This window comes from Crocuta crocuta, unplaced genomic scaffold (genome assembly GCF_008692635.1).
Source record: "Crocuta crocuta isolate KB4526 unplaced genomic scaffold, BGI_CrCroc_1.0 scaffold207, whole genome shotgun sequence".
Lineage (NCBI taxonomy): Eukaryota > Metazoa > Chordata > Mammalia > Carnivora > Hyaenidae > Crocuta > Crocuta crocuta.
The window spans coordinates 3,043,495-3,071,313 of record NW_027531996.1 but is presented as its reverse complement, the minus strand read 5'-3'; the positions used below and the strand labels follow the sequence as shown (position 1 = coordinate 3,071,313).

Genomic DNA, 27,819 nt, shown 5'->3' with positions numbered 1-27,819 from the left:
TCACTATAGGTCAGGCTGCCTGCAGATATAGACCCTTTCCTCTGCTGCCTTATTGCCAGCTACATTAAATAGATTAAATAGAGCATATGACAAGAGCTTATTAGTACTGTAGTGCAGTCAACATCCGTTAGCGATAAAGAAACATCCTACCCAAGAACCCTTTTATCCCTTGTCTCTGTCACACCAGCCACGAAGGTTTTCAAAGGTAAGTACAGGTTAATTTGTTTATTTTTCTTTATATTTTGTATTTTCTTTATTACTTTATATTATAGTGCAGTATTGTAATGATTTTTATATAAATATTTTTGGGTTGTGGAACAAATTATCTGAGTTTCCATTATTTATTATGGGGAAATTGGGCTTGATAGACAAGTGCTTTGGATTACAAGCATGTTTCTAGAACAAATTATGCTCGTGAACCAAGGCTTTACTGTATTTATTTTTTCATATTTAAAATAACACTGTGCATAATTCGTATATTACAAAATTGTAATGCTTTAGTGCTCTGGTTATGAGAGCTTTTATAGTATGTTAGAGCAAATTTGGACGTCCATCCCCAACAGACTTGGGGGTTGGTAGGACACAAAAGATTTTGCTCAGACCCTAATTCTGTTTAGAAAAAAAAGGAGAAATAGTATAAGTCCTTTCTAATCTCTCTAAGAGCAAAAATGATTTCCAGATAAGACATTTAACCACAAGTCTTTTGATATCATTTGAGTTCAGTAAGGAACAGTTTCTTGGTGGTGTTTGTTTGAACAGGAAAAAGGCTGTACAAATTTGGGACAAAGGTTTCTTATTAGAACTCTGAAAAAGATGATGATGTCAGATATATTTGAAACAATAAATGACAATCATGTTATTTCCATCGTTTTATTTCCCAGGGAGGAAAAATGAAGCATATGATGTATGTTGGGGCTTCAGGACAATACAAGGAAGTTTGGGTAAGGATGTCCCAGAAAAATCTCCCTCCTGACTTCTCTTGTCAAATGGGAGTAGACAGATAGGATGCTTTTTTGAAATATAGACCATTCTCTTACTTGTCCTTATAGGCAAAATATATTAGATGGCAAGTGGTTATTCCGAGATAGTTTGCCTTGGCAGAAGCAAACATGTTGAGACATAATTTGTTAAGACAAAATATTTTTATAAAAAGTATTTTAATAATAACTGCAAATTATAGTTGCCAGGAAGATTCCTTCTCATTTGACAATTTGTGAAGCAACAATCTCCAGTTAGAGTACATGAAGCCATGGGTGTGGAGTCTTGGATGGAGTTGGTAGTAGTGACAATGAACCAGAGCTGACACTCTGTCGTTCAACACTCCCTCCCTGTTCCTTTGTCTTGCTCACCAAAAATCTGTTGTAATTCCTACAGAGTTACTATGAGGGAAGACTGAGTGACCCATGAAACTCATTAAATGAACTTTTTTTTCCCTAAAATATCTTTGTCTCCTTGTTTTCAACCCCTATTCTCTCTTCTCTTGACTATAAACGGGGCTCAGTAGAAGCAGACTGGTCTTGTGCAGCCCCTTCTTTGGACAGTCTTTTCTTGATCGTTGTATTCATCAGTCCTGCATTTCACTTTTTGCCCTCTTGAAATGTATCAAAATCTTTCTGTGGCTGATGACTTCCACATTCTCTTGGCTTTGGTTGGTATTAATTTTGGCATTTCTATACTTGTATTAAATATGGTTTCAGGAAGAACAGAAAGTAAACGTGTTTTTCTAGTCTGCCCCCTTGAACTGAAAATACCTGTTGATTTTAGCATCCAACATTCCCATATTAAAAAAAAACCCAACCTCAGCATTCACATTCAACTTTTCTTGAGAAATCACTAAGAATTTAGGATGTTGTCATTTCTAATGGGAAAATAATACCTATCTCATGGAGTTGATTTGAGGACTAAATGAGATAATGAACATGGAAAATTATTTGTAAAGTTTAAAGTTGTTAAGAGACTTGTGTGAGAGGCAAGATGGCAGAGAAGTAGGGAGCTCTGTACTTTTCACCCACTCGCATCTCTTAAACAAAGAATGGCTGAAGCCATAGGACACTGAACCACAAGAGTCTGGGAGGAAAAAGACAAAGTCCATTAAGAAGACAGCCTCATAGTTGTGTGATTGCGAACTGGGGAAGATAAAAATAGGCGGGGACTCAGAGGCACAGAGGGGAGGGAGCCCCCTCTGCGGAGAGCCACGGACAGACGGACAGACAAAAGGATGAGAAAGAGTAGCTGAAACTGCTCAGAGAACTGTCCCTGGAGAAAAGAAAAACCTCCTCCCGGGACAGAGAGGGATCCTATCATCTCATCTCTAACTGCAGGGCATTCAGAGAGAGATCCTATTTCTAGCTATGGCACTGACTTGGGGCTGGGCGCCCCAATCCCAGGCAGCGCCAGGAGAAACTGCTCTGCTGCTTTTTCTGCTGGATGCCCTGATGAATCCCCAGCTGCGAAGTGGCCCGGCCTGCAGGATTACATTTTGGGTGGTATCATTAAAGCGCTTGGACTAAGATCTGGAAATGAGGCAGGGCTTGGGACATAGAACACAGCCCACCTTGGCTACCCCGGCAGCACAGGGAGATCAGACCCAATAAAGTAATTTCCAATGCTTGGTTCGAGAAGGGACTGGGGCACTGCCAGTTTTCTCCCACAGCCACCAAGGTGGGGCCTCAGGAAGAGATCCACGGGACCACAGTGGAAGTGAGAACTGCCTACACCAAACCACGCCCATCCGTCCTGGAGAGATGCTTTTTTCTTTTTACCAGAGCCCAGGGCAAGACCAATATGGATGCACTGCCATGATTCATTCTAGATCAATTCTTTCTATTCAGATATATTTTCCTTTGTCTCATTCATATCCCTTCCCTCTGCTGGACTGGGCACTCTGGTCATTGGTTTGCTTAAACAGTCACATTTCATCCATTCTCTTGATGCATATACTACACTTTCATCATTACCTTCCTTTCTCTCTCTCTCTGGAATAATCAGACTATACAGTTTCTTTGGGTAACATTATCTTTGTTTCTTTCTCCTCGCCTCCTACCATACTCTCCTCTTTCTCTCTCTAAATTAAGACTTTTAGTGTCTCTGCCTGGTCAATGTTCAATTTTGCTTTCTCCCCACGCAGTCATTTCTTTCTTTGTATATGCTCTTCCATCAGCACCGCTCCCACCCTGCTCTTTATTTCCAGCTGGGTTTCTGGTTTTATGCTTTTAGACTGTGCTTTGCCTTTTGTTGTTATTGTTGTTGTTTTTCCCCTTTCAGTTTGCTTGTTTGTTTGATTTGTCTGTGCATTTGTGTGCTTTTGTTCCCTGTGTGTTTGTCTGTCTGTTTTCCTTTTCAGGGCTACCTCAAGAAACAAACTAAAGTATACATGGTGGAGAGTCCCAAATATCACTACGAGTAAGGAAAGNGAACACAAGGTACCAGAGACACCAGTGCCAGCATGAACTCTACAGAGAACACAAAGACTCTAAACCCGTATTTTTCAGTAATAACACTGAACCAGTATTTTCACTATGAGCGTCAGCAGCTGCTAACGGCGCAGGTATCTCTTCTTAATAATGTCTACTCTTTCTATAAATTCAAAATTTTAAAACAACATGATGAACTAAGAATAAATATGACTGTACTTCAGAATGAACAGCAACCATACTCCTAGTTAATTTAAGTGTCGATACATGTAAATAAATTTAAATGCAACACAAAAACACACAAATATAGATATAACTATAATGTGCCTCTGCTGTTAATTATGAACCCTAGTTGTGCTTCCTTAGATATTTTCTATGCTATGATTATTTCCCTAGAGTCATTATCAGTTGTCCTTCAGGGGCAGCAGTGTGGTTAGAAAACAGTCATTTTGATGCCTCGCTAAGGTTTTGCTGTTTAACTGTTTCATCCTCCTTAAATAGAAGTTATGTTTAAACTGCTTACATTTCATTTTCCATTGCTTTTCTTAAAGATTTTTATCTAGGAAAGTAGCATAAGGAGTTAATTCACAATATAGGAAAAAGATTTAAGCAAAAAGATATTATACTATGTAAGAAGGAACTTTAGAATGTGCTTAAATACCATTATATTTGCTTAAATACCTTTTAGGACATAAGCTCACATTACTGAATGTTAAGAGTTATGTTTTCAGGGGTGCCTGGGTGGCTCAGTCGGTTGAGCGTACGACTTTTCATATCGGCTCAGGTCATGATCTCACAGTTGTGAGATCGAGCCCAGCATCATACTCCATGAATAGAACCTGATTAAGGTTCTCTTTCTCTCCCTCTGCCCCTCCCCCGCTCATCCTAGAGCACACACACTGTCTCTCAAACAAGAGTTATATTTACAAATATATTTGTAATGGATTATGAAATATTTTATCAAAATGTTAATTATTCAAACTGTATGAAAATGATAAATTCTGCACATGATATGATAATCAATCTAACACAGAAATAAAGTTTTATATAAAAGACCTTGAAATAGATAATGTTAACTATGGATATACCTGGGGGGTAAGCTTAGTGATTTTTTTCCTCTTTCTACTTGTATTTATTTCCCATATTGAGCATATATTACTATTAACTCTAGAAATCTTTATTTTCATTTCATTTTATTTTTTTAGGTTTGTTTATTTCGAGAGAGAGAGAAAATTAGTGAAAGAGAGGCAGAGAGAGAGGGAGAGAGAGAATCCCAGGAAGAAACCGTATTATGAGGGCAGTGCCCGACAAGGGGCTCCATCTCACAACTGTGAGATCATGACTGAAGTCAAGAATAAGACCTCAACCAACTGAACAACCAGGTACCCCTTTTTATTTTCATTTTAAAAGAAATCCTATCAGCTGATTGAAGATCATAATTACAAAATATTTTATTATTCTGGGGTGTAATTTACTCAAATCTAATATTTTGAATTCATTTTTTAAGAAGTAGATATTCTACTTGAACTTCTTACAGTTTAACTGCATTCCATTATTCTGTTCCATACTTTCTAGTTTGAAAATCTTTCCCCTTAGTATCCTAGCACTGAGAATTGCTCTGATATGAGTTTTGCATTTAATACCTTGTGCCTTCTATGGGATCATCATCTGGATGCTCTGTGTATGAGAAGGGTCCTTGCAGTGCAACTACTGTGCATAGCTTTTCTACCTATTCCCCCATTTTTGGTACAAACCCTCCCCGCTATCTTCAGAGGTTCTTGGTGCCTCTAATTTCTCAGCTTTTCTGAGATTCTTTAGCGTAAAGAGATGTGCTTTTCCCTGTGGGGGCACTTAGGTTTCTCCTCTTTGCTAAATCAGTAACCATTCAAACACCTCTCTACCCACTGCCATTCTCTTATGTTATTTATGCCTTTGAAAAAATTACTGTCATTCAGTGGCATTTGGGGAAAAGAATAGGAATACACATGAATATTTATTTCACATTATTTTAAACTAGAAATCACTGTCTATATATGTACAGCTTAACCATTTCATGTGATGCTATTATCACCTAAAGAACAGACACCGATTAATCAGCCAATATTCATGAAGCACCTGGCTAGGAACTTTGGAAAAAAAACTGGATGTCAATTTGAAATACAGAACAGAGGCATAAGTTGAAAACTCATTGTTTCCCCTGGGGGTTAGAGGAGGGGGGGTGGAAAACACATTCAACAAGTAAGGCAAACTATAAACCAGCTCTTTCCTTTTAAATGGCTTGGATATCCTGAATACTACCTAAAATGCAACAAAGTGCATCAACACTTGCCTCTGAAAAGGTCATTATCTTGTGAGTTATAAAAAAGAATCATGATGGGCACAGGGTGATGTATGAAAGTGTTGAATTTATATTTAGATTCACCTGAATCTATGTAACACCTGAAACTAATATAACACTGTATGTTAACTGGAATAAAATTTTAAAAAAGAAAGAAAATCTTCAGCCATGTTGGTAATAAAATCACATGAAAAATTGGCAATTCAAAGTCCAGGGTCTAATGGAGGTAGCAATGCTTCAGAGAGTAGACAGAACTAATTTTTATTCATTAGTTCAACAACTATTTATCATGTGCTCACTTTGCACCAGGAATTGGGATTATTGGTCCTTTGATGTGAATATTTCTCCTGGATAAAGTAATAGGGCTCCTTGGGGAACCTTCCTTTTCTAAAGCAGCCAAACCAGAAAGGTTGCCGGGGATCACGAGTGCTCGAACTGTGCACAGAGCACTAAAGCTTTTACTTGTTGAAGTTTACACCATTTCAAATATGGGATGAATCTAAGCTTCCAAAAGGGGGTTCTAAATTAAGAATTTTTCTGGAATGATAACAGCATGTACTCAACAAACAAATCAAGTTCTTTGAGAAATGTCAGTCGTTTTAATCTAGTAGCTGAAATGACGTAGCTATCTATTCCTCATGGACCAAGACCGACATGTTTAAAAGAACTGTAAGTTCTCATGTGGATGTTGCAGTTGGAAGTCAATTTAGTCTTTATTTTTTGGTTTATTCCAAACCAAAATCCAACAGACTGTTTCTGGAGCATGAGTCCCTTGATGTCTCACCAATTATGGGCACCAGCTTTAGTTTGGCAATGTTTACACTGAAGAGAATCTGAATATTGGTAGTGTTTCCAAAGGAAGACTTCTCTGCTGTTTAGGATCCATAACGCCCATTGTATTTTCAGGATGAGCAGATCAAACATGCAGATGTTGCAAACTGGCGGCCCGTGTGCTGGATGCAGTGCTCAGTGTGCACTCTTATCCAGGTTCCTATCCCCATCCAGCCTACCTCTCCTGCTCTAAACGTTCTTCCAGCAATTGTCTCCCCTCTTACTTGTGTCATTAGCTTTTTCTCTCAGTTGGATCTTTCCTGCGAGCATACACATGTACTGTTATATTTCTGATCTTCAAAAAAAATAAAAGTCTTCTTTTGATCTACTTCTCCCTTCTGCCACTGCTCCATTTTATACTTCCCTTAGAACGTTCCAAAACATCTGTATATACTCACGGGGTCTAATTATTCTCCTCCTTCTTGAACTTATTCCAATCAGGCTTCTGCTCCCCTGCCCCCATCACTCCACTAAAACTGCTCGTGTCAAGGTCATTAATGATCTTCATGTTGCTAAATGGTCATTTCTTGGAACTGGCAACATCATGTGTCCTAGTTGACCTCTTCCTTCTCCTTAAAGCGCTTTCTTTTCTTGGACACCACATTCTCCTGGTTTTTCTCCTATTTCACTGGCTGTGTCTTCTTAGTTAGTTTTGCTGGCTGCCCCTCATCTCCCCAAATTCTAAATACTGTGCTTTCATTCCTAGTCATTTGATGTGTTCCCTCCTCTCTCAACACTTGCTTCCCTGATAAGATCTACTCTAAATGCTATGATTTTCCATATTATATGTCTAATTTGGAGCACCCTCCCCAAAATTCTAAGCATAATATACCCACTTGCCAAATTGACAGCTTGGAGATCTAATAAACATTCCAAATATGACAGGTAAAAAGGGGGAGAAATCTCCTATTTTTCGCTCTACCCCAAGATCACAGTTTTCCCCATCTTGGGTGATGACAACTCATCCTTCCAGGTTGAGGCCCCAATCCTGGGAGTCTTATCTGATGCTTCACTTTCTCTCACACCCAGTATAGAATCTAGTAGCAGATTCTATTGTCTCTACCTCCAAATACATCCCAAATGTGGCTCTGTCTCCCCACTACCAGTCTCGTCATTTCTAGCCTGAGTTACTGCAGTAGCTTGGTCTCGGGTCTCCTTATTCCTGCTCTGACTCTGTAGAAATATGCTTTCAACATAGAGAGCACAGAGTCCTTCCTTAGCTCAAATGAACCAGTGGCTTCCTATCTCATCCAGGACAATGGCCCAGACCTTCACCGTGGTCAACAAGACCCAGTAGGATCCTGTTCTCCATACTCTCATCTCATCTTTCCAGACCCTTCCTCAAGATCTCACTGCTTCTGTTGCACTGGCCTCTTTGAACTCACTGGGAAAGTCCTATCTAGGAGACATTCGTTGTTCTCTTTTATGTGAATATGAAAGTAGTTATCCGAGCGCCTTGCTCCTTCACTTCCCTAAGGCCTTTACTCAGACCTCCCTTTCTCAGTAACACATTTCTTTGGTACCCTATTTAATACTGCAGCCTGCTCCAACATTATCCAATCACATTGTTACTTTCTATTTCTTTCATGCTTACCTCTCCAAGAAACATATGACTATTTTCCTCTTTACTTTGTTTACTTTATATGTCTCCATGCTTGAATGAATGTAAACTTCATCCAGGTGAGGGATTTTTGTCTTCTTTATTCACTGCGAAGCCTGCAGGGCCTAGACTAGTGGTAGGCTCGTAGTAGGTGCTCAGTACATACTTGGTGAATAAATGAATTCACACAGAGTTTTTAAATCTGAAAATTTCCCAAGTTCTTCTTGACCTGCCAGAAGATCAAGCAACACTGAGGCAGCCTGGAGTGGCATAGGGGCTGTTTCCTTTGGATGGCGCATGCTCTCCATCACTCCCGTTGTCTGGCATTCAGTGATGAGTGTATCTTATCTGACTCTGCAGCAGCACCCACTTCCGTCCTACTTGCGTTGATGAGGGAACAATACTTTCTCTTTTTCTTTCTCTCTTCTCAAAAGAGACAATTTTCAAAATAGCAAGAGGGAAATTAAAGGGAAAACTTAATTTCATTTGTGTCTGCCTCATGGATGCTCTAAAATTCATCTCCATTCTCTTGTTCCTGATCATCTATGCACATTCTCTTGAGGATCTTCTTTCATGACCTTGATGAGAACTGAGACACTGACTTCTATGTCATCCTTTCAGCCCGAAGTCTCTCCTGGGTTCCAGACTCACAGAACCACTACTTAACAGACACCACTGCTGGGAATTCTCAGAGTCAACTCAAATCTATCCTGTGAAAGTATCTGCATCTCCCTCCCTATCCAGCAACTCTCACCTCTTCTTCATCCTGCAATTAAAAACTATAGCTCCTCCAGTGTTTCTAGTCTTGATTAACGGTCCCATAGAACACCAAGTAAAAAGTGGGTCAGGCCTCTGCAGAAATCCTAGGATTGCTGTACTCTTCTCCCATTTTTCATGTACATTTCTGTCACCAAATTCTATGAGTTCCATCTTCTAAATATCTTCCCTTCTCCTTCTGCCTCCTTTCCTTTACCACATGAGTGGGGTTTTTTTCTTTTGTAATAATCTCTTAACTGATTTTCTAGTCTTGAGTTTTCACAGCTTGCACCTCTACTCCGTTCTCAATCTATGTTGCCATCTAAAAAAATTATGTAGGGGCACCTGGGTGGCTCAGTCGGTTAAGCGTCCGACTTTGGCTCAGGTCATGATCTCATGGTTCATGGGTTCAAGCCCCGCGTCAGGCTCTGTGCTGACAGCTAGCTCAGAGCCTGGAGCCTGCTTCGGATTCTGTATCTCCCTCTCTCTCTGACCCTCCCCTGCTCGCGCTGTCTCTCTCTCTCTCAGAAATAAATAAAACATTTAAAAAAAATTATGTAAAAATCCCACATAACCTTGACATTCTGTAGATTAGAATCTGAATTTCTTGGCATGGCATTCAAGGCCCTTCAGGATCTGCTCCCTCCATACCTTCCCATTGATACAACCTGCTTCTTCCCTCCACATACCCTATGCTAAAGCCCAGCTGAACTACTGGTTCTTTCCTACCTCTATGCTCTTTTCCACTTCAACAACTAGACCCTTACCTAAGATTCTCTTACTTCAGGATGCAGGTTAACTGCTGTCAGCTTCATGAAATTCTCCATGGTTTTCCCATGGATACACTCATAATGCTTTGTACAATATTCTATTACAATCCTTAACAAAGATCTGTAGTTATTTCTGCCACTAGACTATGACCTCTCAAGGAGAAAGATCAGGAATTAATCACCTTTATGTCCATAGCAACTAACTTTATCTAGCAGCACATGTTGTATAAGATATAGTTCAATAAATATAAATGGGTGAAGCTGTCAAGGGCAGAGATTTTCTTCAGTCATCTCTCCTTTTCTTAGCACTTTCTGTTTCAGGGGTTGCATATATCATAGCCACCATCTTGCAGGCTTATGATCATAATAGATCAGATTATTGAGCCATAAATGATTGATTAAAGTCTCTCAATCTTTCCTAAGAATTATGAGTCACAGGATCCAGGGATAGCACATCATATTCTTCATCATAATATATTACAGGGCTGTACAAACAAGTAAGCCATTCTACCAGGTGCAGAGCAGAACAAGGGAGAGCCTAAAACTAGGGTGAACTCAATATGCAGAAAACATGACTTAAAATATATAAGGGAGAGAATGAATTATACGCCATTTAAAAGACACTAATTTATTTTCTAATTAAATTTTTCTTCTTAAAGAAAAAATCGAAAATATCAATCCAACCCAGCCACCAATTCTGTGGTTCTATTAGTAAATAACATGTCTGTTCCACCCTGTAGTTTCAGATCGTTTCTCTTCCACCCACACATAAAAGCATTTTCCTGCCCCATATGGAGATAATTCCATTTAGCAATACTATCCCTTGTTTCTTTTACTTCATTGTCAGCTACATGTCTCTCTTCACCACTGCTCTTGATTTGTTGAAGACTTTGGCACCCTCACAGTCTTATTCTCCATCCAACATCCACCCATTTTTCATGATGACATCATATCCATGTTTGACATTCATTTCCTTGACATATTCATTTCCAATGACTTCTTCTACTTCAGCCACCCATTCCTATGGACACACCCTGGAAGTTGTTGTCACCTGGAATTGTTCCAGCTCTGACAATATTTTTTCATCACCTCTGAACATAGCCCTCAATCAATTACTCACAGTAATCACTGAGACCTCCAACTCACTGATTCTTCTGCTCTCTACCCCCTCTCAGCTTCTGTCTGTCTTATTCCTTCTTTTCCTGATGAATATTCTCTGGTCTGTTACTTCTCCATTTTTCTTTCCAATAATCTTACCTTTAGTACCCCGTTGTTCTTCCACTGTACCTCCCTGGCCAAGTATCAAAGCCCTTATTGCCCATGTCTATATCTTCAGATGATCTACGGGGGAAAATAAGTCACCTAATGGACATTAAACCATTTGAAATGAAGAACCAGCACTGCCTGTTTCTTTATCAACTCCCTGCCTTCCTCTACCCCACCTATTTCACATTTTTTACCACTTTTCTCACATATTTACTCTTCTCCCCAACAAGTCACTCTCTAACTTTTTGTAGAGGATTTTCCCTTCTAGTTAACAGATATAAGACAGGTATCAGCCACCCCCAGCAAATACATCCTTACTAGTTCATGTCATCAGTGTTTTAGGAGGAGAAAGATTTTGTCTCTTGAGCACCCGGAAGCTGCATTACTGTATTACTGCTTCTCCCTCTTACAACTCCACCAAGAGAAAGCCTCTTTTAGCTGACAGTCATTTCCTGGATCACATGGACACAGCCTCCTCAAAGTCATGTTAGATTTCAGCAGAAGGATGAGTGTGGGGCAGGCCACACTTCTTTTTTTTTTTTCTATCTACTTATTCTTTGCAACACTATCATGTAAAGCTTGCTGGCTCAGGTAGAGCATGTGACTCTTGTTCCCAAGGTTGTGAGTTCAAGCCCCACATTGGGTGTGGATCCTACTTAACAAATATACATAGGAATGCCCTGGTTGAGGATCTGACTTTTGATTTTGGCTCAGGTCATGATCTCAGGCTTGTGGGACTGAGCTCCACATCAACCTTTTGGAGGCTGGGTGTCTCCATACTCAGCATAGAGCCTGCTTGAGTTCTCTCTCTCCTCTGCTGCCCCCTCCCTCACTCACACACACTCTTTCTCTCTTTCTCTCTAAAATAAAAAGAAAAGCAAATATATATTTATATATGTATATAGATACAGATATATAAATGCAGACAAAGTTATCTTGATACATCAATTTTTGTTTTGGAGTTGATACAGGTAATACAGAGATCCTATTGTGTAAGGGGATATTTAAAAATGTAAGCAAAAACAAAATTAATAACAATAACAAAAACTCTTAGCTAAACATGATAGTAACCATAGTCCAAGAGAAAACAAGACAAAGGTCAAATTATTCACAAGAGGTGCCCTCATGGGTAGACACCATTGAATAGCACTGACCCCTTATCTTCTAGAGCTACAGAGCAGTCCTGTCTATGAGAGGTCCTGCTTCTTTAACCCTTTGCAGTTTGAATTTGAGGAAGCTCCATTCCCTCCCTTTGGGGTTTCATCTGGCCACGGGATCCAGCCTTCCAGCCTCCAGGAAGCATAGGTGCAAAAATGACTAGAAAGAGCAATTGTCATGTCCAGGAGGAAAGACTCATATCTGTTTTGCTCAGTATTGAAATACAAGGCCTACCACAGAGCTTGACCGAGAGTTATGATTTCAATAAACATTTGAGGCAACAGAGGAGAGACCAGAGGGAGAAGACATAAACAGAGACCATCTTGATGTTGACTTTGCTTAAATTGTGTATTTGGTGTTCTTGTATTTTCTTCTGATACACATAGGTAATCTCTGACTTCGTCTCCTTTTTCTCTCATCTAGGCCTGTGGAGTTCATATTGATCTTCTATAATGTTCATTTAACTTGGACTTGAAGTTCTTGGTCCACCTATGACTAGCAGAATAAATGTGGATAATGTCATATATCTATCATTCCTTCAGAGTGCTATGTTCCTGACACTCCTCTGTGAGCCTATATTTAATAGCAAGTTAACACTTATTTTAGCAATAGGAACCAACATAAATGTTAACAACCCTCATAATTTATATGAGCTATTCTCTCCCTATTTATCATATAAAAGCACATCTTCATTAAATAAGCTTATAATTTTGAGAGGCAGCAATTTTTACCCATTTCTTACCAACAGGAAAGGGAGAGAAGGAGCTGGCAACAAATGAAAATAGAACCCAAAGCTTTTGACTCCCTACTGCTTGTTCTAACTGAAAGCCCAGAACCGCCCCCCACCCTGGAGCCTAACAAGATCTGTGTAAAAATAAGCAAACAACTTTTCACTTCAAAGCTAACTGAGTCCAGCTCTGTGAGAGACAGAGACACAGAGAAGCATTCTCTTTGAAGAAGGATTTCCCGTCAGGACTTTAGACTATTCAATACTTCTATCTTCTGATGATATCACTCTTCCAATCAGTTTGTCTACAGTTTCAAGAACTGTTCTCCAACTTAAAGAGTACTTTTTTGGCCTCAATTCCACATGTGGCCCTGTGTGTGATTGCTATAATTTATAATAATTGATCTGACACCATTTTCACATCATCAGCAGGGGGGAGTTTTAATATATATAAATATGTAAAGCTAACACACAATCTGTGCATGCTATCATGAAAATGTGCTATTGGATCTATTGGAAAACATGCAGAATGTCATCACTCGAATCAAGGAGTTTCTTGGGCCAGCATATCAGAACTTTTACTAGATTTTATAGTCTTTCAGTTGTTCTCTGTCTGAACAAGTTAGTTTTCAACCCACTACTACAACTTTTTTTGAATGTCAAAATCTAGATTCTTGTACAAATAGTAGTTTTACTTTTTAGAATCTTATGATTAAAATTATATATGTTGATAGAAAAAGTTACCATGAATTCAGATATACTTCAACATTCATTTAAATTATTAATTAATGTGAATATATATTCTTTTATAACTTTATTAATTTGTCCTACAGAAAATGGCTTCACCAAGCCCAATGATTCATAGACGTCCTTACCGTATGTGCAACCCATCCTCTGGGTCCACCTTCCCTTCTTGACAAGCTGAACCTTTCTTTTTCTTCTTCTTTCTGGCCTGGCTTACCTCTGAGATGCTCCATCCTCCCTTCACCCTCATTACAAAACTACATTCTCTCTTGTCTCTTTTAGTCGCTCTTCAACACTTCCCAATGCCCAACCTTTATTGTGTTCTTTGAAATTCAATGACTTCAGACTAAACAAAATTTATTGAGCATTTATTATGTACAGGTATTATGCTAGGTATGTCTATGCATTAATTGCATGTAATCTTCACATAAGTCTTCTCCGTAACACTTTGAAGATATTATTATTACCACCACTTTATATAGAAGGATATTGGCAACTTGGTCAAGTTGCAAAGTTTTTAATTAGAAGACACTAGATCCCAAATATATCTTCAAGGCCTCTAGTTTTTCAGAGCATAGTGTCTGTTAATGACATGTCCTATTGCTCTTAACATTTATGTGGATCACACATCATGTAGCATTTGTTCTGGACCAATTTCCATTTTAGGTGCTGGATGAGGGCAATGAAAACAAGTTCCACACACTGAGGCACTCCTCTTCTAATAAACATAATAAAGTAAGGGATTTTTAAAAATATGGCTTAGCACACCCCAAAGTAATTTTTTTACCTTTAACACAAATGTAATTTCTCCATTTAAAAAAGTTAGTCAAGTAGATTTCCCCTGATCTGCCTACTAGGGATTTACTACATACATCCTCATTTACAGATTCATTGAATAAAAGGAGTCAGAGCCAAATTACAGAGACGCGATAGTTATTTCAAACTCAGTGCCTGCTAAACCTTGCCAGGAATATGTTGGCCTCTGTGGAAGTCTTTGTAACCAGGCAAACATGACATTGCTATGGCATTGTCTCTTGGAACAAAATAAGGCCCTAAGGTCTTTGGGGAGCTGAGGCCACTTTGGACTTCAGATCAAATTGGAGTCTAAAGAAGTCAACCATAAAGAACACCACAGGCATAGTGTACACTCATATTTCATATATACACTGATGCATCCGCAAGTATAAATGCTTGGTTTCCACCGTTACTATTTTAAGCGTGTGACAGCCTCTTTTGTTAGGGTGCCTATTTTGTCTTTTGACAGAAGAGTAGAACTTCAACTTTAAATATTTATTTTGGAAAGCAAGACTGACTTATTTAAATAGAATAAACAACTTAAGAGACAGGAAACAAGACCAAGAGGTAAAAGGAGTTGTTTCTTTTGGCATGGAGTAAAGTTTGAGTGTGGGGAAGTCTGACAGAGAACTGAGCAAACATCAATACGCATTTAGGAACTGGGTGTAATTGCAATAGAGGTGTAATTGACATCTGAGGTCGGAAATCACTTTTTAAAGCATGAGCACATTGGAAGACAGGCCATTGAAGGAAGCACAATTGGCAGGTCCATTGTATGGAGATTTTTAAGTCTATGTGAAAATGATGCCTGCAGAAAAGAAAAGAGGACATTTTCATTTTCCTCTGAAGCAAGATTCTCCCAATTCCCAAGCTCTTCGAGCCTAGGCACAAAGTCTTGGGCTAAGAATCAAGAAATGTGAGCCCTAGTATCAAATCTCATAGTGACAGGTAGGCTTACTTTAGGAAAGTCAAAGAATAATGGAATTACAGTCTTGAAAGAAATGTCAGAATGTTCTTAATACATCACGTTATTTCACAGCAGCTGAAAAGGAGTGGGACTTGTCTGTGTGTTGGTTTTTTCACCCTGTCAAATGCATTCATCCTTTTGTTACCTCCATAACAGACTTGAGACGAGTGTCAAATGAAATAGGAAGTTTGAAAGTGGTTTATCCCTGTGATCTTTCTTCCCTGGATTTCTGTGTTATTTATTGTTATATAAATATAACAATTTATATAACAATATAAATATAAATATAACAATTTATATAACAATATAAATATAAATATACCAATTTATATCCCCTCCTTCCTCCCTCCTTCTTTCCCTCCCTCCCTCCCTGCCTCCCTTCTTTCCTTTTTCTAATTGCCTAGTTTTACTCCTTATACTGGATTTATCTACCTTTGATCTTACGTCAGTTCTGAAAGCAAGAGCCTGAAATATATTTGATGAGCATATATTCACAATTTAAGTCCACTACATGATTATTATGCACCAGGCACTGGGCTACTATATACAACAATCTTTAGAAATGGGTAGCATTGTTTTTCCTTTTCCATCTAAGGAAACTGAGAACCAGAGACGTTAAGGGGCTGCTCAGGAACACACAGTTAGGAAGTAGTGGAGAAGGGACCAGATTCTTTGGCTCCAAAGTCCTTATTCTTTTCATGCATACAGGCTTGATTAGGTAAAACGTGATTTTGAAAAGTTAAGCATAATTATGACAACCCTTGAATTTCCCTCAGGAACCAAGGAGATAAAGTACAGGAAAAATCAGGTGGAAACAAAGAAAAAAAGATTCTTTTGATGTTACTGAAACCAACAGAGAACTGGAAAACCATTCATATATCTCATATCCCCAAGGATACGGAACAGGAAATTTTCTTCAACCTTATCTTCTATCCCCTTCCTTCAGCCTAGCTAATGGTCTACGATATGTCCTCTGGCTCCATTTTTCATACCCAAATAAAGGCTGAATTAACATTCTTTAGATCCCTTAAATTTAATCACTGTCCAAGTGTCTTCCATTTGATATTCTTCAGGTCCTCTTCCCTCTTCTCTCTCTCTGGCAGAAAGGTGCAATGGGCTCAGTCAGGGCACTGGTTCTAAAAGCTTGATTCCATAATGAGTGGAAAGCTACAAGCCATGCCCCCTGGGAGCACTTGAACCCCATTCTCTGCAGCTACTATGCTTTCATGAGGCACTGGCCACCAAGGATACCTGGCATTAAAAACAGTTGTAGTTTTAAATGGCAAATCCTCCAGGAAAAGACTGTGTTTATAACCCTTCACAGATTTTTCTACAATTTTTAACTCTTTTTTATTCCCTGCTCTTTAAATTACACCTTGTCAGGAAAAGCAAATTTCACCAGAAGAAAACTCGAAAGAACACAATAGTCTAAGTAACTGGAACATGAACTCCTTCTGTTTTTAATTCATTCAACACATGTTGATCGTCTACTTTATGCAAAGCTTTGTGTAGGGAACTTTGAATTGATGGGCATTCAGAGTCCCAAAGAGACTGCTAGAGCTACAGCATCACATCAGCTGCACAATTACATCTGAACGTCCCCACACTTTCCTTTCTCCCACTTGCTGGTTTTTTCCTTCTGCTTAATGTCCTACCCCAACTTTTAAAACAAATGCTGGAAAGAAAGCAACCCATGTTTCATCACAGGAAGGTATAAAGATGAAAGACTTAGGCTGATAGATGAGGCTTTACATTATGATAAAAACTATATCCATCATCTCATTCCATTGTTCATATTGACTTTAGTTTTCCTAAGAGGGTTATTCTTTTATTTACTCTTTTTACAACACTCATTTTTTTTAAAGATCAACATAAATTAGAATTAAGATACATTTTTGTGTTACTAGTTTTGTCACTCTTCATTTGGAACTCACTACTGACCATTTCTCACTTATCTGGCCACACACACAAAATAAGCATTTAAGCCTGTTGCTCAAAATCAAGAAGGTGGATTAAAGCACGGCAAGCCATTTACCTTCCTTTCTCCACGGAAAAGAAAGAAACAAATAAAACAAATAATCTTTGAGTACTTGGCTTTTTAGAAGTTTGACTATTGTCTTGAGCCTCCATTAGTCAAAATTATCTCTAAAAAAAGAGGACATGTTTAGTATAAAATCACGTATTACATAGTAAAAAATATTTAATATCATTGATATTAAGTAAAATATAAAGAATTAAAGAGGGGAAAAATACTAAGAGAAACTCAGAACTCATTACTCAATATCTTGGTGTATTCCATCCCAACTTTTATCTTATACTATATTTACTTAATATTATATTGTCAACATTCTTATCTAAATGAAAACTTCTAAAATAGTTACACAATAGTACATTTCTTTTTTAATTTTTTATTTTTGAGAGAGAGAGAGGGAGACAGAATTTGAAACAGGCTCCAGGCTCTGAGCTGTCAGCACAGAGCCTGACGTGGGGCTCAAACTCACAAGCTGTGAGATCATGACCTGAGCTGAAGTCAAACACTTAACTAAGTCTCCCAGGTGCCCCAGACAACAGTACATTTCTAGGGGCGCTTGGGTGGCTTAGTCGGTTAAGCGTCCGACTTTCGCTTAGGTCATGATCTCGCGGTTCGTGGGTTCGAGTCCCGCGTCGGGCTCTGTGCTGACTGCCAGCTCAGAGCCTGGAGCCTATTTCAGAGTCTGTATCTCCCTCTCTCTCTGACCCTCCCCTGCTCACGCTGTCTCTCTCTCTCTCTCCTAGAAATAAAATAAAAATATTTTTTAAAAAAGTACATTTCTAAGTGGTCAGTAATTTATTCATCATTTTCCTATTGTTGTATGTTTATGATGTCTCCATTTTTTCACTGTCTCAAATAAGGCAGAGATGAACATCCTCTCTCTATATTTTCCAATATATAAATTATTTCATTGGTGGACCTTTATCTTATACCATACACAAATATCAATTCAAATGAATTAAAGACTTAAATGTAATACCCGAAACCATAAAACTACTAGAAGGAAACTCAGGGAAAAGCTTCTTGACATTGGCCTTGGCGATGGGTTTTTGGACATGATACCAAAGCAAAAATAGACAAATGGGACTACATCAAAAAACAAACAAACAAACAAACAAAAAAACCACTTCTGCACAGCCAGGAAAACAACACAAAATGAAAGGCAACCTATGAAATGGGAGAAAATATTTGTAAACCATATATATGTTAAGGATTCATATTCAAGATATATAATTACTGCAACACAATAACAAAAAACCAAATAACTCAATTTAAAAATGAGCAAAGGAATTGAATAGAAATTTCTATAAAAATATAAGTGGCCAACATGTATATGAAAAGGTGCTGACATCATTAATCAAACTGATCAGAGAAATGCAAATCAAAACCACCAGACATCACTTCATCCCTGTTAGGATGACTATTACCAACAAAACAAAGAATGACAAGTGAGAGCGAGGACGGTGAGAAAAGGGAGCCTTTGTACACTGCAAGGCATGTAAACTTATGGCCACCATTAAAAACAGTATGAAGGTTCCTCAAAGATTAAAAATGTAGCTACCATATGATACAGCATTTCTGCTTCTGCGTTTATATACAAAGGAAATGAAATCGTAATCCTAAGGAGATATCTGATCTCCATGTTCATTGCATTCACAATAGCCAAGGCATTGAAACAATCTAAATGTCCATTGACAGATGAATGTTTTTAAAGAAAAAGTATATACATGCAATAGGATATTACTCAATCTTTACAAAAAGAAAGAAATCCTGCCATTTGCAACAAGGATGAACCTTGAAGACATTATGCCTAGTGAAATAAGCTAGACACAGAAGGACAAAAAAAAAAAATACATGATGCCACTTATATGAAGAATCTAAAAATCATCAAACTCATAGAAGCAGGATATAGAATGGTGATTGCCAAGGCCTTGGAGGAGAGAAAAGCAAGGAGACAGTAATCAAAGGAAATGAAGTTTTAGTTATGCAAGATTAATAAGTCCTATAGATCTACTGTACACCATAGCACCTGTAGTAAATAATACTGTATTATATATTGAAATATTTGGTAAAGCGGTGGATCTTATGATAGGGGATCTGATTACACACACAAAAACTAAGTAAAAAAGGGTGGGAGGAAGCTTTTGGAGGTGATGGAGGTGTTTATGGCATAGATTGTGGTAATGGCTTCATGGGTATATACTTATCTGCAAATTTATCAAATTGCATACATTAGCTATATTCAGCCTTTGTTCTTTTTTCGGTTTTTATTTTTTTAAGCTTATTTATTTATTTTGAAAGAGAGAAAGCATGACTAGGGGAGGGGCAGAGAGAGGAAGAGGGGGAGAAAGAATTCTAAGCAGGCTCTGCGCTGAAATTGCAGAGCCTAATAAGGGGCTCGAACCCACTAACTATGAGATCATGACCTGAGTTGAAGCCATACATTTAACTGATGAGCTACCCAGGTACCCCTTGTTATTTTTTTTTAACGTTTATGTATTTATTTTGAGAGAGAGAAAGAGAATATAAGACAGGGAGAGGCAGAGAAAAAGGGAGAGAGAAAATCCCAAGCTGACTCCACACTGTCAGCACAGAGCCCAATATCGGGCTTGATCTCTCATACCAGGAGATCATGACCTTAGCCAAAATCAAGAGTTGAATGTTTAACTGGCTGAGCCACCCAGGTGCCCTGATATGTACAGCTTTTGTATGGCATTCATATCTCAATAAAGAGGTTTAAAAATTATGTTATTGAGAATGAATCTCTTTAAGAAACAAAGCAAATAAACAAATAAAAAAGAAACAAACAACAGCAAAAAAAAAAACGCAGTCTCTTAAATACAGGGAACAAACTGGTGGTTGCCAGAGGGGAATGGGGAGGGAGGAAATGTATGAAACAGACAAAGGAAATTAAGAGTACACTTATCAGGATGAGCACTGAATAATGAATAGAATTGTTCAATCATTATACTGTGCACCTGAAACTAATATAACACTGTGTGTTAATTATACTTCAAGTTTTAAAAAGATACAAACTTCGTGTTAGAAGATAAATAAGAAAAAAAGAAGAGAAGGAGTCCCAAATACAAAATTAGTACATCAAACACTTTTGATAGAAATATCCATATTGCTTTTCAAAAGACTCATACCGGTTTGTTACTTTAAGAGAAAAACATCACCTACCACATTCTCAAATTTATATTCAATCATGTCATCTGCATTACTGATCTATGAAGCACTACAATTGGCAGGCACTCATGTGTTCCCATGACTCTCTATTTTGCTAGGGGGAATTCAAAGAACCAAAAAAAAGTTTATTTACTATTAATGATTTATTACAAAATATTTTTTTAAATTAATGTGTTTATTTTGAGAGAAAGGCAGTGCAAGTGAGGGAGGAGCAGAGAGAGAGGGAGACAGAGAATCCCAAGCAGGCTCTGCACTGTCAGCGTGGAGCCTGACACAGGGCTCAAACTCATAACCTGAGAGGAAACCAATAGTCGGATGCTTAACTGACTGAGCCATCCAGGTGCCCCAAAGATATTTTAAAGATACAAACAAATAGTCAGAGGAAGAGATATATAAGGCAAGGTCTGTAAGGGTTGGGAGCATAGGCATATCTGTCCTGTGGGGCTGGGATATGCCACTCTTCCTGCATGTAGATATATTCACGAACCTGGAAGCTTCTTGAACCCCATACTTTAGAGACTTCTATGGAGGCTTCATCATGTAGGTATGATTGATTATTAACTTAATTTCCAGCCTCCTCCCTTCTCTAGAGAATGAGGGTGGGATGGGGCTAAAGTTCTAAGCTTCTAATCAAGGCTTGGACTTTCTGGTGACTAGCCTCCATTCAAGAGCCAACCAAAAGTTGTCTCATTAGAACCAAAGACACTCCTATCACCTAGAAAATTCTAAGGGATTTAGGAGTCCTGTGTCGGATGCTCCTATCACTCAGGGAATTACAAGGGTTTTAGGGGTTCTGTGTCGTAGAAACTGGAGTCAAAGACCGTATATTAGCAGGAATGAGGAGAAGGGATCAATATATGTACCACCTATTATTTCAGACTCTTCAGTATTGACTACGTAGTTGGGCATTTTTAGAGACTCTGTAATTAAAAATGAAAGACCCACTTTGCTATGGATGAGGGGAGGGAATTTGGTTATCCTGTTTTCTAGGATATAGTTAGGAACATTCTTTGATGGGGTGCCTGGGTGGCTCAGTTGGTTAAGCATCGGACTTTGGCTCAGGTCATGATCTCACGGTTCGAGTTCAAGCCCTATGTAAGGCTCTGCGCTGACAGCTCAGAGCCTGGAGCCTGATTCAGATTCTGTGTCTCTGTCTCTCTCCGCCCCTCCCCCACTTGCGCTCTGTCTGTCTCTCTCTCTCTCTCAAAAATAAATAAACATTAAAAATAAATAAACAAATAAAACCTACTTTGTTAAAAAAAAAAAGAACATTCTTTGAACATCAACTATTTTCAGAGTATCTTATGTAAAATGTGGTCTATCTAGAATAAGGACAAAAAGAGAGAAATTCTGAACATTAAGATTTCAAATCTATGAATTTTTTAGTTACAGAGAGAATGATTATGTCCTAGTTAACATGGGTGGTCCCAGCCTGCTCCTGCCTTCTTGGCACATAGTTGTTATGCATTCTCTATTTGACTCTTAAGGTGTCCCAGGTGGGATGATAAATTATACGGTTAATCTATTTATAGTTCTATTCCCTCCTTCTCTGTGGAAACTTCGTAGCACTTCAGAACAAAAGCCCTCTAGATGTTGGTTTCCTGAAACCAGCTTTGCCCAGGTCACATTCAGGTCTGTGTGTTCACACACTGTAAAATTATTGCTCACATACCTACTTTCTTGCCAACTTACTTGTGACAAGTTATCCTCTTACTTAAGGATGAACAATCAGAGGAAACACTGTTCAACAGGAAGGTAGAATGACTCAAATCACCATAGGCTACATTAAATGTTTGCATATGTTTATTTCCTGCATCAACAGATTTCTATGAGTGTGATGATGAGAAGGAGGCTTGGCATTGAAAGAAGTGAAGAAATAGAAGTGTTTGAGGGAAACAGAACTTATCTGGGAGGCAGAATATGTGTTTCTTGTTAGTTCAGTCCTGTATATGAACTTAGGTTTCTCTCCTTTTTCTGCCTTGCTCTTGTAGATTTCTGTCTTCTACAGGGAAAAGCAGCCTTCTTCATTTGAGCCAGTTTGAACTTTTGTTTTTAATTCTCAAGTTAGTAAACATACAGTGTATGTACATCTTCACCTATGATCATCTGTCAAGTTTCTCAAATTCCACATATGAGTGAAATCATGTGCTATCCATCTTTCTCTGATTGGCTGATTTTGCTTAGCATAATACCCTCCAGTTCCATCTATGTTGTTACAAAAGGCAGGATTTCATTCTTTTTCATCACTGAGTAGTATTCCGTTGTATATATGTGGTCTCTCACTTCTTGGCCTCTGCATATGCAGTTTCTTCATTCCTTAAGATTCAGCATGAGTGTCACTTACTCAGAGAAATCTTCTCTGATCCCCCAAATCAAGTCAAGTACTCTCATAATCTCTATATCCCATCAAAGCAGTGAACTTGAATTTTCTATTTACTGGTCAAAATTCCCCTTGAGACCTTAAGCTCTGTGAGAATAAAACCCAAGTCTATTTTATTCGCTTTACACCCCCAGCCCTGGAACAGAATCCGTAGACTTGCTACTCAGTTATATTCATGCAAGAAATGAGTAAGTGAAGGAGCAAGTCTCGGCAAGTCTTTGTATTCAAGGTTATAGAGCCAAGGAGCACACGGTTTCTATCCTTAAAGAGCACTGTAGAAGAACTGTAGTATAAGGAAAAATAAGTTTCATAGAAGAGGTAAAGAAATTCTGTAGGAATTCAGAGGGAACTATCAAGACATCGGAGATAAGAAAAGGCTTCTTGTAAGAGGAAGCAGCTGAGATAGACCTTAAAGGGAGGCTGGAACTTTGATAGGCAAAGATAATGAAGGTATAGTTAACATTCAATAAAACCTATTAATGTATAGGAAGGTATTGTTTTAGGCACTCAGTCAGTAAGACAAATAAGACATGATTAAAGGAGCCAGTGATCTAAATGGAAAACATATAGACATACTAAAAGGGATGATACAACAGCAAAATGAAGTCCATGCTAAAACTAACAGTATAAACAGAGTGCTGTGGCAGATGAGGGTGTGGAAGGGCAGAGACAGAGAGAAGAGGGATCAATTCTGACTGAGAATGTCTCTTTCATTGGGGTGGAGAACAGCAGAGCAAAGCCCTGCAGCTGTGAGGATTAATGAACTTCTTGGAACTGGCCTTTGTTTCTCTTGTTGCTTGGTAACCCTCATTCTGGCTCAGGAGATGGCCACCGCTGGGAACAATTTTTTTAAAAGCTAAACTTTAAATCCCCCATTTACACATAGACCACACTTGTAAAACGTTTGTCCAGACAATTGCATATTTGAGCAATGACCTTGGCCAGGTTAAAGGCATTTCACCCAAATTTTACCTTCCCTTTGTGTTTGCCTATCCTTACGGCGTACTTGCTGGACTGTTCTAACTTCAGTAATTCCTAGGGACATTTTGAGCTGGTTTCTTCCAAAGGGAATTGTGACTGGTTAGAACCTACTTCAGGTGAGATCTATTTATTTCCCCTTTCCCTCTTGGATTCTCACTTTGGGAATTATAGGCTGTGCTGCTCTACATGGTCCCCACGGTGTATGCGCCAAATGGCGTGCCTAACCCAGCTGGCCACCTCTGCCCTTGGGACGCTCCAAGGTTGCTCAGCAGCAGCCTGAGGGGGAAGAGAAGTAGTTTTTTACCTTCAGTTAACATAAAGTTTATGTGTGGATGCTAACTCCAGCTGTAGACTCTTAAACATACCACATCTGTGTGAGTATCCAGGGAGATGGAAGCATCACTGTCAAGTGCAAATGCTGACACCAATCTGAGGATCCCCTGAGTCATCAGCATTATGGCATTTAGCTAATGACCACTATTACAGACCACTGGAAGATACAATGCCAGTATTAACAGCGTCTAAAAAGCCTTTGGATAAATCAAGGCATACAAACTTCTGCAATATATTAAATTCTCCCCAACCTCAAATATTTCTGGAAAGATGGGAAAGTTGTCAGTGAACTTATTTTTTCTTGGGAGGGGTGTCTTCTGGACAGAAAGGACACTGTTAAATGACCAGTTGATCTAGGATTACAGAATGATATAATGTGATGATGAGATCATCTCTAAACGTGCAAATACATTTAGTCCTTATCAAGGAGAGAAATGCGATTTATACAAACACTATACATGGCCAACTCCCCTGCTATCAGCACCAAATGATGTTGCAACCTCTCTGTATACCACAACAAGGCCTCTGCTTTGCAAATAAATTTTGTTGCAAAATCTGGAAGCATTATTCATTTAAAGCAGAAAAGAAACCATAGGCCCTAAAGACACTAAAGCATTCATTTTCTTGTTAATTTAAGCACAGCTGATAGAGGTTAAAATATGAAATATTTCGGGGTGCCTGAGTGGCTCACTCAGTTAAGCATCCGACTTCAACTCAGGTCATGATCTCATGGTTGGTGAGCAATATTGTGTGCGTGTGTGTGTGTGTGTGTGTGTGTGTGTGTGTGTGTATCACATCTTTATCCATTCATCTATTGATGGATACTTCTGTTGCTTCCATAATAAATAATGCTGCAACAAACAGGGATGCATAGATCTTTTCAAATTAGTATTTTTGTATCCTTTCATAATACCCAGTAGTGGAATTACCAGATCATATGGCAGTTCTATTTTTAATTTTTTGAGGAAACTTTATATTGTTTTCCACAGCAGCTGTGCCAGTTTGCATTCCCACCAATAGTGCACAAGGGTTCCTTTTCCTCCACATCCTCACCAGCACTTGTTGTTTCTTGTAGTATTGATTTCAGTCATTCTGACAGGTGTGAGGTGGTATCTCATTATGGTTTTGATTTGCATTTCCCTGATGATGAGTGATGTTGAGCATCTTTTCATGTGTCTGTTGGCCATCTGGTTGTCTTTGGAGAAATGTCTGTTCATGTCTTCTGCCCATTTTTAAATTGGATTATTTTGTGTGTGTGTGTGTGTGTGTGTGTGTTGAGCTGCATAAGTTCTTTATATAGTTTGGATACTAACCCTTTATTGGATGTATCATTTGTATGCATCTTCTCCCATTCCATAGGAGAGGGAGAAGGTTGTTTTTTAGTTGTATTAATTGTTTCCTTTGCTGTGAAAAAGATTTTCCTTCGATAAAGTCCCAATAGTTTATTTTTGCTTTTGTTTCTCTTGTCTCAGGAGACATCTCTAGAAAAATGTTGCTACAGCCAATGTCAGAGAAATTACTGCCTTTGTTCTCTTCAAGGATTTTTATGGTTACATTTAGGTCTTTACTCCATTTTGAGTTTATTTTTGTGTATGGTGTAAGAAAGTGGCCCAGTTTCATTCTTGTGCATGTAGCTGTTCAGTTTTCCCAGTGTCATTTATTGAAGAGACTTTTTTCCACTGCATGTTCTTTTCTCCTTTTCCAAAGATTAATTGACCATATAATCATATGTTTCCTTCTTGAAATATTTAGCACCTTTTTTATAATCTTTTTTAATGCTTATTTTTGAGAGAGAGAGAGAGAGAGAGAGAACGTGGGGAAAGAGCAAAGAGAAAGGAGGACACAGAAACTGAAGCAGGCTCCAAGCTCTGAGATGTCAGCACAGAGCCCAATGTGGGGCTCGAACCCATGAACTGTGAGATCACCCATAAAACAAGAATGAAATCTTGCCATTTACAACAACATGGATAGATCTAGAAGGTATAATGCTAAATGAAATAAGTCAGTCAGAGAAAGACAAATACCATGTGATTTCACTCATTTTGTGGAATTTAAGAAACAAAGCAAAAAAGTGATAAACCCCACAAAAACTGTCAACTGTATAGAACAAGCTGATGGTTAGCAGATGGGAAGTGGCTGGGGGATGGGGGAAATAGGTGAAGTGGACCAAGAGTACATTTATTATGATGAGCACTGGGTAGTGGACAGAATTGAATCATTATATTGTACCCCTGAAACTAATATAACACTCTATGATAATTATAATGGAATCAAAATTTTTAACAAAAAAGATAGAAAATATTTCAGAAAAGAAATAATATTTTCTTCCCATCTTTGGCATCCCTGAGTGTGACCAGCCCACCCAAAGACAATTATGCTGAGCAAGTCCTTTGTCATTTGTAAACCAGACATAAGTCTCTGAGAAAAACCATCTTTCCCATAAAAAGTAAAATTCTGACTTTTATGGCCAATTCATGGGATTTGGTTTTTTATTTATAGTTCTTTAAAGCAGATACAGCAGTACCCAAAACAGGATGAGCAAGGAAAAATAAGCTCTCTGTAGGAGGGAATTTAAAGAAAGAGCCCCACACCCATATGGTGTCTGTTATAAATGCTTTATGAAGCTGTTCTTTGGAATCAGCAGTCTTATTGCCAGAAAAGGAAAGCTGAGAATCTGGTCACTATTGACTTCTAGCCACAAAGAAAGTACTGAGCAACTGCCACATCCTTCTCTTTTATTTAGTCGGTTAACATTGCTTCTCACATGGAAGCTTCTCCCTGTGTGTCTGAGAAATCTCTTACCGCACCATTTAAAAAGGAGAGCTCTGGGAAGGGCAAATTCCAGCCCCCTTTAAACCAGGTGTCTCACAGTGGCTCAGTTGATGCTAAACCTAGTGCGTTCAGGGCACACTCATGCCTCTAGGGCTTGCCAATAATATTACAGTAGAAGAAAAAGAGTTGTTGGTGAAGGCGAAGAGGGATCAGAAGGGGTGCCTGCTGCTTCCTGGAAAGGGCTTCTACAATGTACCATGCAGGATGCATATCACCTCCTGCGGAATACCTCAAACTTCGATGTGGTTTCTTTATTAGAGCAAAGAGAAAAATAAAAAGGGAAGACAGGAGACTCATGCACAAATAAGAACTAAGACAGCACTTCTCCCTCAAGATTACTGCTCTCGGAGTAAGAGATAATCCACAGGCATCCCCTATCGGACTAGCCATCATTCCATTTTTTTCAAATTCCTTCTGCTCTCAACATCTTTAGAATTCCTGTTCCTCATGATTACGGCATTTTGAAGTCTCCTGTAGCTGAAATGTTCCTTTTCTGCTTATTTCTTTCCAGCACCTGAAGAACATGGCTTTTGGTGGGCTCGTGCGTGCCACGGCTGCACGTGGGGCCACGTTCCTATGGAGAAAGGAGAGAAATGGCTGATCTGAATTCCCGGCTCTGGGATGAGAGCCTGTTGCATGTTTTAAAAAGCCTTTGGCTGAGCTCCAGCCATCTGGATGAAGCAGAGATGGGAAAGCTCCAGCTGTCC

General features: G+C 38.7%; 1 long non-coding RNA gene across 1 annotated transcript; it reads left to right on the top strand.

Annotated features, from left to right (window-relative positions):
* Window positions 1–27,819, top strand: LOC144240742 (uncharacterized). Its single transcript, XR_013337836.1, has 4 exons — window positions 1–205; window positions 882–941; window positions 4,619–4,795; window positions 27,624–27,819. It is a non-coding gene; the product is annotated as an uncharacterized LOC144240742 (long non-coding RNA).